At 42.0% G+C, this 14,846-nt stretch overlaps 1 protein-coding gene across 2 annotated transcripts in view; it reads left to right on the top strand.

Moving 5' to 3' along the window:
• The window catches only part of LOC121280151 (A disintegrin and metalloproteinase with thrombospondin motifs 9-like), a 325,713-nt gene extending 313,729 nt beyond the window's left edge, over positions 1-11,984 (top strand). For both annotated transcript variants that reach the window (XM_041191847.1, XM_041191846.1), the window contains one exon: positions 9,654-11,984. The gene's annotated coding sequence lies outside the window, so the exon portion shown is untranslated. The remainder of the gene's footprint in view (positions 1-9,653) is intronic.
• The last annotated feature ends 2,862 nt before the right edge of the window (positions 11,985-14,846 follow it).

The following is a 14,846-nucleotide window of genomic DNA, read 5'->3' as shown; positions in this document are numbered from 1 at the left end:
CGAATGGCAGAGCAGACTCAATGGGCCGAATGGCCTAATTTCTGCTCCTATGTCTTATGGTCTAACAGGGCTTAGCTCTGAGATGGAGGTAAACCTGTTATGAATATGCTCACTAGATATATTACTTCAACTCATTCACAGATCCACTGAGGCTTAGATGATGCAGGCACCAGGCAACCCTGCCTTTCTACTGGCTCTCATCCAGATGAGGAGGAGGAGGGCCCGCCGCAGGTTTGCACAGGGCCAGAAGGAGCAATGGCCTGAGTATCAAGAGGGAGTGGGGCCTCAAAAAGGTCAGGATGCTGGCAAACAGGCCATTGCAATGTCAAGCATTGGCCCAACCACAGATATATCATAGGCGGCTATCATCAGATGAACGAATGGCAATGCCGGAGGAGCCTGAGAATGCCCTAGTTGCACACATCTGCCAGCTTCTCCACGATGACCTGTGGCCACAAGGACTTGGAGGCAACCCCATTCTAGTGGCATTAAAGGTCACTGCCACCTTTAACTTCTTTGCCAGTGGCTCCTTCCAGGGCTCCACTGGGGACCTGTGCAACATCACCCAGTCAATGACATATAAGTGCATCTGGGAAGTGGCAAATACCCTCTTGGGGAGAATGCACCAATTTGTCTAACTCTGCCCGGATCCTGAAAGCCAGGCTGCAAGCGCATTGCGGTTTGCAGTACTCTCAGGTTTCCCGCAAGTGCAAGTGTCTATCAACTATATTCATGTGGCCTTGAGAGCTGCCTGGCTCCAGTCATATTCCTCAATAAGAAAGGTTTCCACTCTTGAACATGCAGCTGGTATGTGATCACAGAAGGCAAATCCTGCATCTTTGTGCTCAGTTCCCAGGTAGCTCTCATGATACCACATTCTGACCCATTCCCAGGTGCCATAGGTTTTTGAAGGACCTCAGTGATTGCAGGGCTGGATCCTTGGGGACAAGGGATATCCCCAGAAGATCTGGCTGATGATGCCAGTTCACTATCCACAGAGTGCTGCTGAGGAGAGGTACAATGCCGCACATGCATCCACCAAGTCCACGACTGAGTAGACGATAGGCTTCCTAAAGATGAGGTTCAGATGTTTGGACCACTCAAGTGGGGCTTTCCAATACTAACTACATAGAGTGGCCTGGATCATCCTTATGTGCTGCACCCTGCACAACTTTGTGCTACAAAAAGGGTGATGTTTTGGCTGAGGGAGACGTGGAGGACCGCAATGCCTCCTCTGACAATGAGGACGGTGAAGGGGGTGGAGCTGACGACAGCCAGGATGTTGCCGAGCCACACGCAAAGGCCATGGCAGGGTTACAACATGGTAGACAGGCATGTGACAATCTGATAGCTAACAGGTTCCAGAGTAAGCTACCAAGATATTTGCTTTACTATTTGGTTTTCTGGAAGGCCCCAGCTCCTTCTTGGTTACCGACATTATACTTAGCTCTAATATACCTTGACTAAATTAAATTGTACTTCTTAACGTCTGCCCTCCTGGTAGTTTTATCCTTTTTTTGCGCCAAACTGTGCAAATATACAGAGCCCTGGTGCTAAATGCACACATTGGAACCGGCACAGCACTCTGTTCTTCCACGAACTCGAGCACCTGTAAGTAGAATTGAGATATTACCCATGCCTTCATAAAGTTCGTGTGCATGACAATTGGAACCAATATCAAATCTAAACTCAGTGGGGATGCACTCATATCACCCTCACACCCTCACAAAGAATTGGGGGGGGGGGCGCAGATCTGGCAGAGAACTCGTTCAGGCAGAACCACATAGATGGGTCCACAGGTAGGAGCAGCATGAGAATATTATTTGGCCCCATGCGATCACTGCTCCATGCAGATTGATCAGAGAAGTTTGTGTTCCTGCTCCCCGATCGCCACTCACTCATAGTAAACCCATATCCCTTGACATCTTTATCATGCTAGAAACTTTCTCAGTTACTTTGGAGTCCACTCACTGCCTCACCTGCACTGTGGGTTGCTGAGCAGTAAGCACTCCGGACCATCCAATCGCAGAGACTCCTACAAGTCTTAGTCCTCAATGGCCTTAGTTGTAGTGCAAGACTGTGATCCGTCATTGTGGACACCCCAGCCAAGGTAAACATCTTTCCTGCATTGACTCTGCAGAACCCTGTCAGAGCTGCTGATGTTTCACATGGATAACCTCATACTCCTTGGCATGCTCCAACACATAGGCCCATTCTACTCTGTCTCACCTCATGGATTAAGACCCCGTTTCTTCAGTGATATCCAATGCATTTTGGTTGCAAACCCTTTTTGTAGGGTGTGATTGCCAACCTTCATAAGGAGACAAGCCAGCCAAACAAATCTCCATGTGAGGTCTGACAAAGGCTTCAGTAAACTGCATACACCCCTTTAATTCTATATTCAAATCCCTCTTGCTGTTAAGGCTAATTTGTTGTTGCCTCCTTACTTACAGCCTTCACCTGCATGTTAGCTCAAAATGACACATCGCCAAGGAAGGCCATTAACAAGTCTATGTGCCCACCATAGCTTTCTCCAGACATGTAGGGAAGCCTCTGGTTTTCCACTCTTCAGAAGACAGTGTATAGTTTCACTCACTCAGCCCTGAAATTGTACCGACAGTGTTCCTTGCCATTCACATAGCAGGTTTAACTTACCTTGAGAACTCGTGGCTTCCACCCACATCTCACATCAGGGCAACAGCAGCAGGAGATGCAATGATCTCATTTTCAGAGGTCAGAACATGTTGAGTGCAAGCAACGTCTTGCATGATGTGTGCCCAGGCCACACACTCACAAATGATGGCCAGTGCTTAATCATGCACCTGTGGAATTATTGAGTGATAACTATGTTGATAATGTGAGAGAGGTGAAACTTTAGAAGTTCATTATTGGACTCTGACAAGGGCCCACACTTCAGATCCTTCAATGCTCCTGACCATTAGAGCTATTAGCAGCAAGGTGGAATCCAGGAAACTTCCAAACTGTGCAAACGTATATTTATAAGTGCCAAAACTATATAGAATGGTTGTACACCCATGCCACCTGCGTGCCTGTAAAACTTCTTTATCTTTCTTTGCCTACCGCTAAATCTAGGTGCAGCCATGACATCTGCAGCTGAGGTGGAGGCAGCCTGCTGTCTGCTATGCCCTGTTGACTGTGATGACTTTGGCGACCAGCCTCTGGTGGCCCGAGGCCTAGAGGGCCCCAACCTGCTAAGGGTCTCCTGCTCAGGTGCGGGTGCACTCTCCTCGGCCTGACCTGCTCAAGGCAATAGGGTCACTGGCAGAGGGGACATGGAGCGACAGGGCACCCTTGACGTGTCCTGGGGTGAAACCCCCAGGGTGCCTGAATGGTGTTTCTCCTCCCTGTGGGTACCCAATGGCATTGCCCTGAATCCTTGAGGAGAAGGGGCACCTGGAGGGAAGTCAAGGCTCCCCGTGCCACCCTCTCACCTAGCCACTACTTCACTTCACCCATGGCTAAAGTGATGGAGTGCAGGTCTGAGCGCATATCTGGCAGCCACTGTGTGTTTTGCTGGACCTGGGGCTTCAAGGCAACTGCCACCCTTTTCAGCCAAGCGCCTGCAAGCTGGAGCCACAACAGCAGACAGAACGTGGATGGACTCCTCCAGCCTTTGGTTCAGTCTGTGCATGGCCTCTGGAATCATTGCCTGATGTTCCTCTGCCTGTCTCTGCATCTCTATCAGGTCTCTTATGCTCAGGTCCAGAGGCTCATCATCTGCATGAGGCTGAGCCGGGGCCTAGTCTCCAGCAGTCTTCCGAGACCTCGGCTGTCACTTCCTCCACCAGCTGTGGATCCATGTCAGTGATATGCTCAATAGATTGTGAAACCAAGCCTATTCTAGAATGTGGACCCACCAAGGTGACTGTATCTGCACTGGTGGAGGGTGCAGGTGAGCACCATGACGGTGCATCTTCTGAGGCATCCTCCTCAGAGATGGAGCTGTGGCTGGGCTCTGTTGTGGGCCTTCCTCTTTTCTTGCTGGTGCTGGAATGGAGAAAAGGAAGATTTAGTGAATGCCCAAAACAGGCTCCTTAATTAAACTATTACTCTGTGGGCGCAGGTGACAGTGGCAGACTGGTGGCATCTTCACTGGCTTCCTGGGGGAATCCTATCTTGTCTTCAACAGAGACACAGTCCTGCTGTGCTCTGATTATCTCGGCAACATACCCCTCATAAGGGATGAGGACTCTAATGTCTAGAATCCCGCCTCTGGTCTTGGCCTGCTCCCTCTTTATTGTGGGTGTTTTTGTCTTGCAGAAAGACAGAAAGATCGATTGTCTTCCCAATGGTTGCACGAACAGTTCAGAAGCATGCCTTTGGCAGCTGCCGTTCCCCCCCCCCGTAAGTGATGAACAAGCAGGATGTCCTGCAACTGATATAAGATGGAGAGCATGAAGTGGCTGGCACACATTCAGTGCACATGTCTCACCTGCTGGTGAGTCCTACAACCCAAACTCCTGTATGACATCCCTGTGCAGTCACACATTTAGACTACCTGATGCCCTGATGAGTGTCGGTTTGCACTGAGTAAACAGTGCCACTTACCCTGGTGGAGCACATTCATCTTCTTCCTGCACTGCTGAGCATTTCTTTGGTGGCCCCCACTGGTGATAACCTCCACTGCGACCTCCGTCCAGGGTGCCGTGATCAGACAAGAGGGCTTCCTGCTGTTATCCCATGGAAACAGCACCTTTTGCTTTTCCTGGGCGGCCTGGAGGAGAATCCCCAGCAAGGCTTTACGGAACCACAGAGCCATACACTGTCTTCCCTGTGACATTCTGGTGGATGCAGAATATGGAGCTCCTGACCTGCAGTGGGTGAATGGCTGTCCAGGTGCTCTTTAAATATGGCAGCCGGACTTTCGACCCCATGAGGTAACGGTGTGCACAACTTCCTACCTGTCCCCATCATGAGATTTGGCAAGCTCCCTATGGATGCATAAGTGATGAGTTGAACAGTGAAAGATTGAACATGGTCAGCTGCCCCTTCCCCCAGCGGCAATCACCCCCACTCCCACGTCTACCTTCAAACTTAAACTCCAGAACGGAAGATTCCGATCATCAGTCCTCCATTCTACCCTGACTGGCTCCTCAATTGATACCTTTCAGCAACAACCACAACAATCATTTGCATTTACATACTACCTTTAACATTGAGTAACATTCCAAGGTACTCCAGAGAGGAATGACCAAAATATGGATGCTAAGCCAAAAAAAGGAGATATCAGAAGGGTGACCAAAGGCCTGGTTAAAAGTGTTGGTTTTAGGATCTTAGGAAAGGGAGCTGGAGAAGCACAGAAGTATGACCTGGAATTTCAAAAACTTGCATCAAAGTAATATTATAAATATGCTGTAATGCCAATTTTCAGCACAAAAAAAATTGAGGAAATTATTGTGTAAGCGGCTTGCAACTGGTTTTGCACAACGCCTGAATTTCCCTAATCTTTTACACTAAATCTACAAAACTTCCACCAAAACCCTGTGCCATTGTTAATATAGCTCCACCCCATGCAAAAAGGAAGCTCTCACAAGGGTTTAATTTTACTCCCAAACATGAGTGAGTTGAGGATGTGCCAGAGATAAAGATGCAAGAAATCTGAAACAGGAACCCAACCCACCCACTTCCAGTTTTAACAGAGGTGGGATGAGGGGCAGGCAGCCAATCCATTTGCAGGAAGGGCGTTGGTCATTTAAATATAGCAAGGCTGCAAGCCTTCAATTTAACAATCATTCCAGGCCTTGGGAAATTTGGCAGCTTAAAGGCAGGCGAAAGGGGCTGAATCCATGAGGTAAGTACCTTTACAATACCACTGTATAGCAGCAGGAGGAGTAGAAGTGATTCCTCCGAGCGCAACACACTACCCAGTAACTGGCACCGCCCTCCCCCAAAAACCAAAAATCTGTCTGCTCCCTGTACCAACTATCATCCAATTGCCCGACCACTATCCAAACCCCCCTAACCACCAACTACTCTTCATCCCACCTATCGTTGGACCACCATGGGACCCTACATTTAAACTTCCTTCCTAATCCAGAACCCCCCTCAACACCCAGCCCCATGATCTGTATTCGTCACACCCCTCCCCCACCAACCCCAGCGATGAGGATCACTCTCACTTGTGCAAAACATATGCATGGTCTCATAGACTTCGGCCCTGCGAAGTAGGCTTCCTGCGTCAAAGACCTCCAGCCTGTTGGTAGGAACCCCACTCAAAGGCACCCTGCAGTTTAATTCTACATAACATTTGAGAAACCCATTCTTCCGGGTTTCCCAGCCTTGTAACAACCACACCAAACCCACACCACCACTACCCCATACAAAGCTTGCCTTCAGGTTAAAATCCAAGCCAAAGTTCTAGGTTATACAGCAGCTTGAACAAGCTGTAAATTTGTGCCTAAAACTTTGGATGCAACAAGATCGAAAGTCATTTTTCTGCTGTCTTAATACAATTCCTTCAAGTTTTTTTTAAATTTATCCTCACTGTGACCTGCAATGTATTTTCCATACTTTTGAATGCATATTTATGGAATCAGAATGCTTCACATTAAGAAGTTGAAAATATTCTGCCAATTTCATTTTCTTAAACAAGCTGTGCTTGTTTCATGGCTTCAATCTTTAATTTTCGTGCACAAGGAAGGACTTAAAAAAGGAATATAGCATTAATTTTAATGGTGAGACAAAGGGCAGAGTGGAAATCAACACAAATCCACAAGAGGTCAGAGTCAGAGGAATGGTGAGTTTGGAGGAAGGGTTATTGGGATGGAGGAGATTTCAGAAATTGGGACAGGCAAAGCCATGAAGGGATTTAAACACATGGATTGGAATTTTCAATTGGAGACATTGGAAGAGTGGGAGCTGGTATGGGCTGGATTTTACAGGACGCCATGGTCTCTGCCCCACCAATAAAAAGTCAGTAGGGAGCCCAACCAGGGTAAGAATGGTTTCCCATTGTCATTTGACGGTCAATTGCCGTTAATAGGCTGGAGGCGGGATTTCCATCCCTCAGGAACAGGAAGTCATCCTTAATCACCCTCTTAATTGGATACCTCTTGGAAGATTGTACTGGCTGTCCCATTGCTGTGGTGAATGTGTTCATGACTTGAAAATAGTCCCACTGTCGTGAAAGGTATGGAAACTCAGCCGTGTTCCAACAAGTGCACAGACGGTAGAGAATAAAAGCCTAGCCAGGAAAGCATTGGAATAGTCTGGAGATGACAAAGGCATGGATGAGAATTTCAAAAGCAGATGGACTGAGAGAGACAGGTGGAATAACAGCATTGGAAGTAGGCAGACTTTGAGATGGAGAAGTTGTGAGGTTGGAACAACAGCTTGGAGTCGAATAGTACTACAAGGTTATACTCAGTTTGGTTCAGCCTGAGACAGTGGTAGGAGAGGGCATGGAATCAATCGCAGGGGTACACTCATGTTCTTCCTCAATAATGTCAAATTCTCCTATATATGTTGTATTTGTGCTGATGTCATTTTTGAGTACAGATATTCTGACTTGGTGTTCCACCAAGTGGTACTCTTCAGCTTCATTACATTTCACTGTTTTCTTTCTCCCTCCTTTCTTGAAAAATGGTGTAACATTCCAAAATAATGGGACCATTCCTGAATCTAAGGATTTTTGGAAAATCAACATCCTCAATATTCACCATCTCTGCAGCTATCTCTTTTAGAACCCTAGGATGTAGGCCATCCGGTCCCGGGGATTTGTCAAATTTCAGTCCCTTAAATTTCTCCGCTACTTCTTGTCTGCTGATATTAATTTCCTTAATTTCCCTACTCTTTTTAGCACCTAGATTACCGTCTATTTCTGGTATGAAACTTGTGGCTTCTACTGTAAAGATAGACACAAAATATTAGTTCAATGCCTTTGCCATTTCCTCATTCCCTGTGATAATTTCTCCTGTCCCTGCGTCCATGGGGCCAATGTTTACTTTAGCTATTCTCTTCCTCTTTATATCCTTATAAAATCTCTTACAATCTGTTTTTATATTTCTGGCTAGTTTACTCTCATATTCTATTGTTTTCCCTTTTATCAACATTTTGGTGCCCCTTTGCTAGTTTCTAAAACGCTTTCAATCCTCAGACTTGCTACTGTTTTCCACAACATTGTAAGTCTCTTCTTTTAATCCTTAACTTCCTGAGCGAGCCACAGATGGATCTTTCTCGCTGAGTTTTTGTTTCTCAATGCAATGTATTTTTGTAGAAGATTTTGAATTGTTTCTTTAAATGTTTCCCACTGTTCATTTACCTCCATATCTTTTAATCTGTTTACCCAATTAACCTTCGTCAGTTCTCTCCTCATATCTATGCAATTGGCTTTGTTTAAGTTTAAGATTCTTGTTTGTGGTTAGAGTTTGTCACTTACAAACTTAATGTGGAATTCTTTGGTATTATGATCACTATTTCCCAGTGAATCATTGAATCATTCACTACAACATTACTATTAGCTCTGCTTCATTACACAATACTAGATGTAAGATAGCTTTATTCTAGTCGGTTCCGCAATGTATTGCTTATGAGTAAATACATTCACTTGTCCATTTATTTACTGCACTGTCATTTACTGTAGTATAATACATTGGTGTAAGAATAGTGTATACAGACACTTTTTATTACACATGCAAATCAGTTGATCAATTGGTTTGTTAAATAGCATTTATACTGGTGAAAAGTAGCTTGTTAGTTATTTGAGAAGCGTCCTTCTTCATGAGTTCTCTGCCCAAAGGCAGGTCCTTGGCAATTATTAATCAAAGTGCTGTGATTTTTAATACAGGTAGGATGAGGAGGCAGGCCCTGAATCTACCTCAGCTGAAACAGGCATCGAACCCCATGCTGTTGGCACTAATCTCATCTAGCCATCTGAGCTAACCAGTCCCCTCTTGAGAAGCATTACAGGATTATTATGTGATGGACTATTTTCTCACTCACAGTAATAAAATGGTGTTCGACAAACCATATAATTCTAAATTATGGATTCTTGCAATTTTGCAAACAGATTGTAAACTCCAATGAAAATGAGTATTTCTCTTGATTAGGAGATATAGAGACAATAGGTTGTCTAATACAAATACACTAAGATCAAAAAAAATTGTGAAGGGATGGAGATAGGGAAATAAAAGATTTAAGCACAAGTTCTGTAAGTTATAGGCATCCTGAGTGGTTGCCCTTTAAAATTAATGTTTGTGAAAACATCTTCATTGCAAATATGCAAATTACTGCAACAAACACCTAATACAGAAATACTAATTTTCCACTCAAGTGACTCAAAAAAATTTTGTTCAGTTTTCACCAGATGTGAACATTTACATGCTATTGTGTGCACTATATATGTTCCATCTATTTTATAACACTTTTATATGCATTATTTTTTTCTAAATTAGTTTCTCTATTAAGTGGTCTGTTTTGTAGATAATTTTGAAAATATTAATGTCCCAGAAAAATCTATGTTTGTATTATCAATACAGATTTTCAGTTCAAACATTTAAGGTTACTTTTTAATGATTTTTAAAGTGTACACTGTTAATTTTATTTTAATTACAGGATTTTAGCAAATGTTGCTGTAGAAGTTTTTTTTAACTGAGTGATTTGGCTTTGACTGAGTGATCATTTATCCTTTTTAGTAGTGTCATGGTGCGTGGATTATTAAGGAGGTGAAACGTTACATGAGACAAGCTGGAACAAGATGAAGGGCGAACTCATACATACCTCTGTGATCTTTGTCTGTAGATAAATCTGGACATTTTGATGTATAATATTGTATTTATGTTTCATGTTTATATTTATTTCTCTTAAAATGTTTTGTGATAAAATACTTTGATGTTTTATCTTCAAGTGTAAGACTCCAACAGTGTAAAGCACTGTTTGTACATATAGTACACAATATGTAGCTTTGTAAGATAAGCACATTTTATTGACACTGTGTTTTTGAATTGCTTACTTATCACTACACATCTGATAAACCAAAAACCAGCTGAAAAGCCATTTTTAAATGGTGGTGCTATGTACTATATTGTGAGTGTTTTTATCTTGGAATTTACCTCTGCACTTTTAATCAGGAAACAGATGAATATGTACTGTTATCACATTATAAGTGATTTTGTTAAAGGTTTTGTAAATATATGGGTATTTGCAGCTGTATGTTATTGCACTGGTTAACTTAGCTTTATTAACCAAAATGAGTACACTGGTAGCAAAGTGTTAAATAGGAAGAACTAGATTCCATAAGGTCAGTGTGACATAAAGGGAACAAAAATTGGGCTCACAATAAAACATTTTATTCCACAGTAATAGTGACTGACCTGTTTTGTACATTAAAGTGCTTCTGCTGGTAATTGTATGCCAAATATTTTGCATGCTCTGACCATCTTGATGCGCCTTAATTTACGTGAGATTTAATGGTAAACAGGCTGTTTCACTTATATTAAGGATATGGTGTTAAAGCTGAAATAGAAAACTGCTTATTAATTAAAATAGCAAATAAAATTGCTAAATATAGAGCTACAAAACATCCAACACAGTATGTAAGAAGATTTTTTTTGTGAAATAGCTGGTGGTGAATTGTTTTATAAGAGATATAGCATCTTACTAAGTTGTTGGAGAAAAAAGGGAATGTTAGAAATTACATTGATGTTTAAGGGCATAAAAGTCTTTATGGTGCTATTCATGGTGCAAGCAAGAATAGGTTTAAGATATATTGGGAGTATGGTTAACATACATTAAATCTGTAAAGATGCTGCTAATTTTACTTAGTTTGCCATTGTGTTCTATCCTATTATGTAAGCAAATGCATTAAATGATGACTAGGTATTATAACCTGTACAGTGTTACATCATTCAAAGCAGCATTGCATAAGTAAGTATATAAAGTAAATCAGATACAGATAACTTTATGATTGTGCTAATATATTTGATGTTGTAGCAATAAAAATTACATAGTTTAAGATTCTGTGAAGCTGAACTCTGAAAATACTCCCAAAACATCTACTTTATGATGCATACTTTAGCAGGTTTTTAAGGCACGTTAGGCTCATTAATACTGCATATCAAATCATTTGAAAAATTACAGCTATGTATTTTATTAAGAATTTGTTTTGTTAAAAATGCACCAACAAAGCATTATACTAACATGAGTGTAAAACAATCAGTCAGCTTTAAGGCAACGCTGTGCAATGACAAATAAAATACCATTAAAGAACATCAAAATAAATTTATAGACATATATGAATACTTATCTGGGTTTATTAGCTGGGTAAATGACCCTTTTTAATCACTATACTAACTTCATCTAAATGTAGTAGTTTCACAGTCTGAGTATAGTAGTTTCACAGTCTGAGTAGATTAGTTTTATTTTACATACCAAAAATTAAATAAAGTACAGAAAATATTATTGTAAATTACATGTGATTGTTAATTTGCAATGCCACTGATTTGTTTGGTTTTTCTAGCCACCATATCTGCAAAATGTTTTGTTAATGTATTCCCTAAAACCAAAACTCTGCTTACAAGTATTACTTTATATGAAAAGGAAATTCTGAAGTTTTTGCATCAAATCCAGGGCAAATCTTGCACTATGTGCCTAAACTTCAATGGACAGGCACATTTTAACTCCGTGGTATGCAATAAGTCTTGGATATATAGCACCTATAATAATATTCAAGGTAAATGCAGTTCAGCCATTTAGTACAGAATACCTGCTAAGTGAATGTTAATCATAGGTGTTTTAAATTCATTTAGAAATTCCACCGGTTGTACTCATTGTTACTACAAAGAAGAAATTGATGTCACTATTTAGTAGTGTTATACCTGTGCACTACAGTATAGTAGACCAATGTTACAATATTAAAGATGTTATTCATAGTTTAAATGTATTTATGACAAGTATTAAAATATGCACTGATAACTTAAAAATTGTTCACTCTATAACAAATAAATTATTTTGCTATATGTTATGAAGTTTGAAGTTTTTATAAATGCGGCCTTAATTAGCTTTACCAAAAAGAATAGAGGCTTTGATAATGCATATCAGTGATGAAAACATACAGCCCAGTACTGAGGTCAAAATACACAAACAACTGCAGAGATCTATGACTTGCATTCTCTTTGAATGAAATTATGAAGCGACCCATGCAATAATGTTTCATTCACAAATCTCAAGAATCTACGATGATTTGCAATCCTGTTTTGGGGTAAAATCGGGCACTAGCAATGTGAAAGTTATAGCATTCAGTACCTCATTTCTGATTACATCCGAGCCATTGCTTCTTAATATCTTTGAAATTAGCAGCCTGGTAATCCACTGGAAAGAGACAAGCGTCTCATTAGCCCAAGCAAACTGGGTCCTATGATGACAATAGGATCCCAATGCAATTCTTAAGTACCAATAGATAGAGCATGCCATTGCAAGGGATGTGCTTCCTTCCTCCCTTGAGGTCAAATAGGATCCTGAGGCTTTGAACAGTGTGTTTCAGCCTGAAATAGTGGGCAAGATAATGGTTAGAATCAGTAGCATGGGCAAAGTTTGTGGTGGGGGTTGAAGACAATGGCTTTGGTATTTTCCAATATTTAGCTGGAGAAAATTGTGGCTCATGCATGACTGGATGTCAGACAAGCAACCTGGCAGTGCAAGATTTAGATTAAGAAGTGGAGCTGAATGTCACTACTATACATATGGAAGCTGACCCTATGTCTGCAATTAATACCGTTACCATATGCAAATATATAATCACAAGTATATACACTAAATTTAGTTGTCACAAAGTTTAATTTCTGAACATCTTTGAAGTGTTAGAGGTTGTCTTCCTAAAAGCAATGGATGTGCCAGAGAAATCTGCCTTTTGGATATCATCTGCTAAATCTCTGCTTGCACTTGTTAGAGAAATATGTTTTAATTAACTGTTAATGACTGTTGGAAAGTTTAATGTTGCATACATAAATCCAGATTATGTAACCATGAATTTATTTCTGAAGGAAGTTCTACCATATGGCAGTATTAAACAAATGTGAAACCTTACTTCCTAACTCTCAAAAAGTGTTGTGAACTATTTGATAAGTTTAAATTCTATACTTCTGCCTTTAGTTATATAAAAAAGACAAATTAGTTATGATTTTTCCATGGCAATAGACTTCAATAATTTCACCAAGTTCAAGCATATTATCAGATCATTGATTAATGATTGTCTCAAATCTTCTAAGCCTTAATGCATGGGCTCACATAGAGAAGCAATTTGAGAGTGTACTCCTGAAAACATAATAAATGTAGTTGGAATGAATTCTATAATAGGAAGGACCATGTCAATTATTATATTGAAATTGGCAGCGATGTGCAGGTTGTCTTAGTCAGTTCATAACATGATGAATAAACATGGTCAAGGAAATGCTTTGTTGTCTAATCTTTCAATTTGAACTGAATTCTATACATAGAATGTGTTAACAACTATAGTCACTGGTAATGTGTATTTACAGTAGTACAATATAATCAAGTAATAGTGATAACAGCTGTAATATTACTCACTGATAAACACAGACATAGTCACTGCAGCTATTTGATCTATGATATTTTATCTCTTGGACGTAACTTCCAAGCTCCCCAGCATCAGATTGGGCATTACCCCGAGGTTGTGCTGGGGAATCCCTCTCGGAACTTCACAGGTAAGGGTTTGCATGGCAATTGCACAGAAGCACAAACCTCGTCTGGGCAATTGCCCTGCACTGGAAACTATCAGAAAATGCGATTTAAAACGCAAACTTCGGATGGTTCTGACAGGGTTACACCAATAGTTACTCAGAGAAAGTTAGAAGAATTAAAAACTCTTCTAACTTCTGGGTAAGTATTGTAATGACCCAGACTGACCCCCCCACCCATGGACTCCCCCCACACATGCAATCCCCAGGGACTCCCCAACACCCCCCGACCAACCACTCCCAACAGTATTTCCCAACACCCTGCATCAAATTCCCCCCACCCGCACGGGACTCCGCCCCCCCACCCCACGGCTCTGACTTGCAACCACACACCGAAACCCCCTCCCAGCCCCCCCTAGCCCCTGTCCTCTGACCTCCAACCCTCCCTACCTCTCACCCCGCTGCCACCCTCCAAATCCTACCCACTTACCTTCTCCTTGGCCTGTCAATTTCAATGGGACCTTTAACTTACCTGGCTTACAGCAGCTAGTGTTGTAAAATGAGGCATGCAATTCGACAGAGCTGGACTTTGATGCTGGGTCTCAGGAATGAGCTGTGCTGCCTGGATCTCGCCTGGCCTGAGATGGAGGTTTGGGCGAGGCAGGCAAGGAAGAAAATCCACAAAGGTAATTGGGCAAGGTGTGGGAATCCGATGCTGATTGCCACTCTAAGGAAGTTATGGCTAACCAATGGCATTATAGTTTATTAAGATGTCTGTCAATTATGTGTTTTCACTATAGTGTTACTTTCCAGGATTAGCTCTACTGGAAGTCATAGGTAAGTGGAAATAATCTATGGTGGTTACTGTAAGTAATCCTTTGGAGTGAAAGCATGTGGAATTTTGCCAGTAATGATAGCATTGAGAGATATTTTTATTACTTATTACGGACAGCGGAAAGATGATAGGGATGGTTCACTTTTTTCCCACCTCACGACTGACCGAAAACCGTAGGGAGAATTTTCCCCATGTCGAGCGGGCCGAGTGGCAGTGGGTGCAGGGGGGCCTGGACCCAATCGCCGCCCGCAATCGGGTCTGCGCTGCAATTTTACATGGGCAGGCCAATTAAGGCCCACCCAGCATATTTCTTGGCTCCCAATGGTAGCGGGAGTGGGCAGGCAGCAGCGGGCGTGCAC

The sequence above is a fragment of the Carcharodon carcharias genome, chromosome 7 (genome assembly GCF_017639515.1).
Source record: "Carcharodon carcharias isolate sCarCar2 chromosome 7, sCarCar2.pri, whole genome shotgun sequence".
Lineage (NCBI taxonomy): Eukaryota > Metazoa > Chordata > Chondrichthyes > Lamniformes > Lamnidae > Carcharodon > Carcharodon carcharias.
Note: the sequence above shows the minus strand (reverse complement) of the source record. Positions and strands in the feature narration are given on the sequence as shown.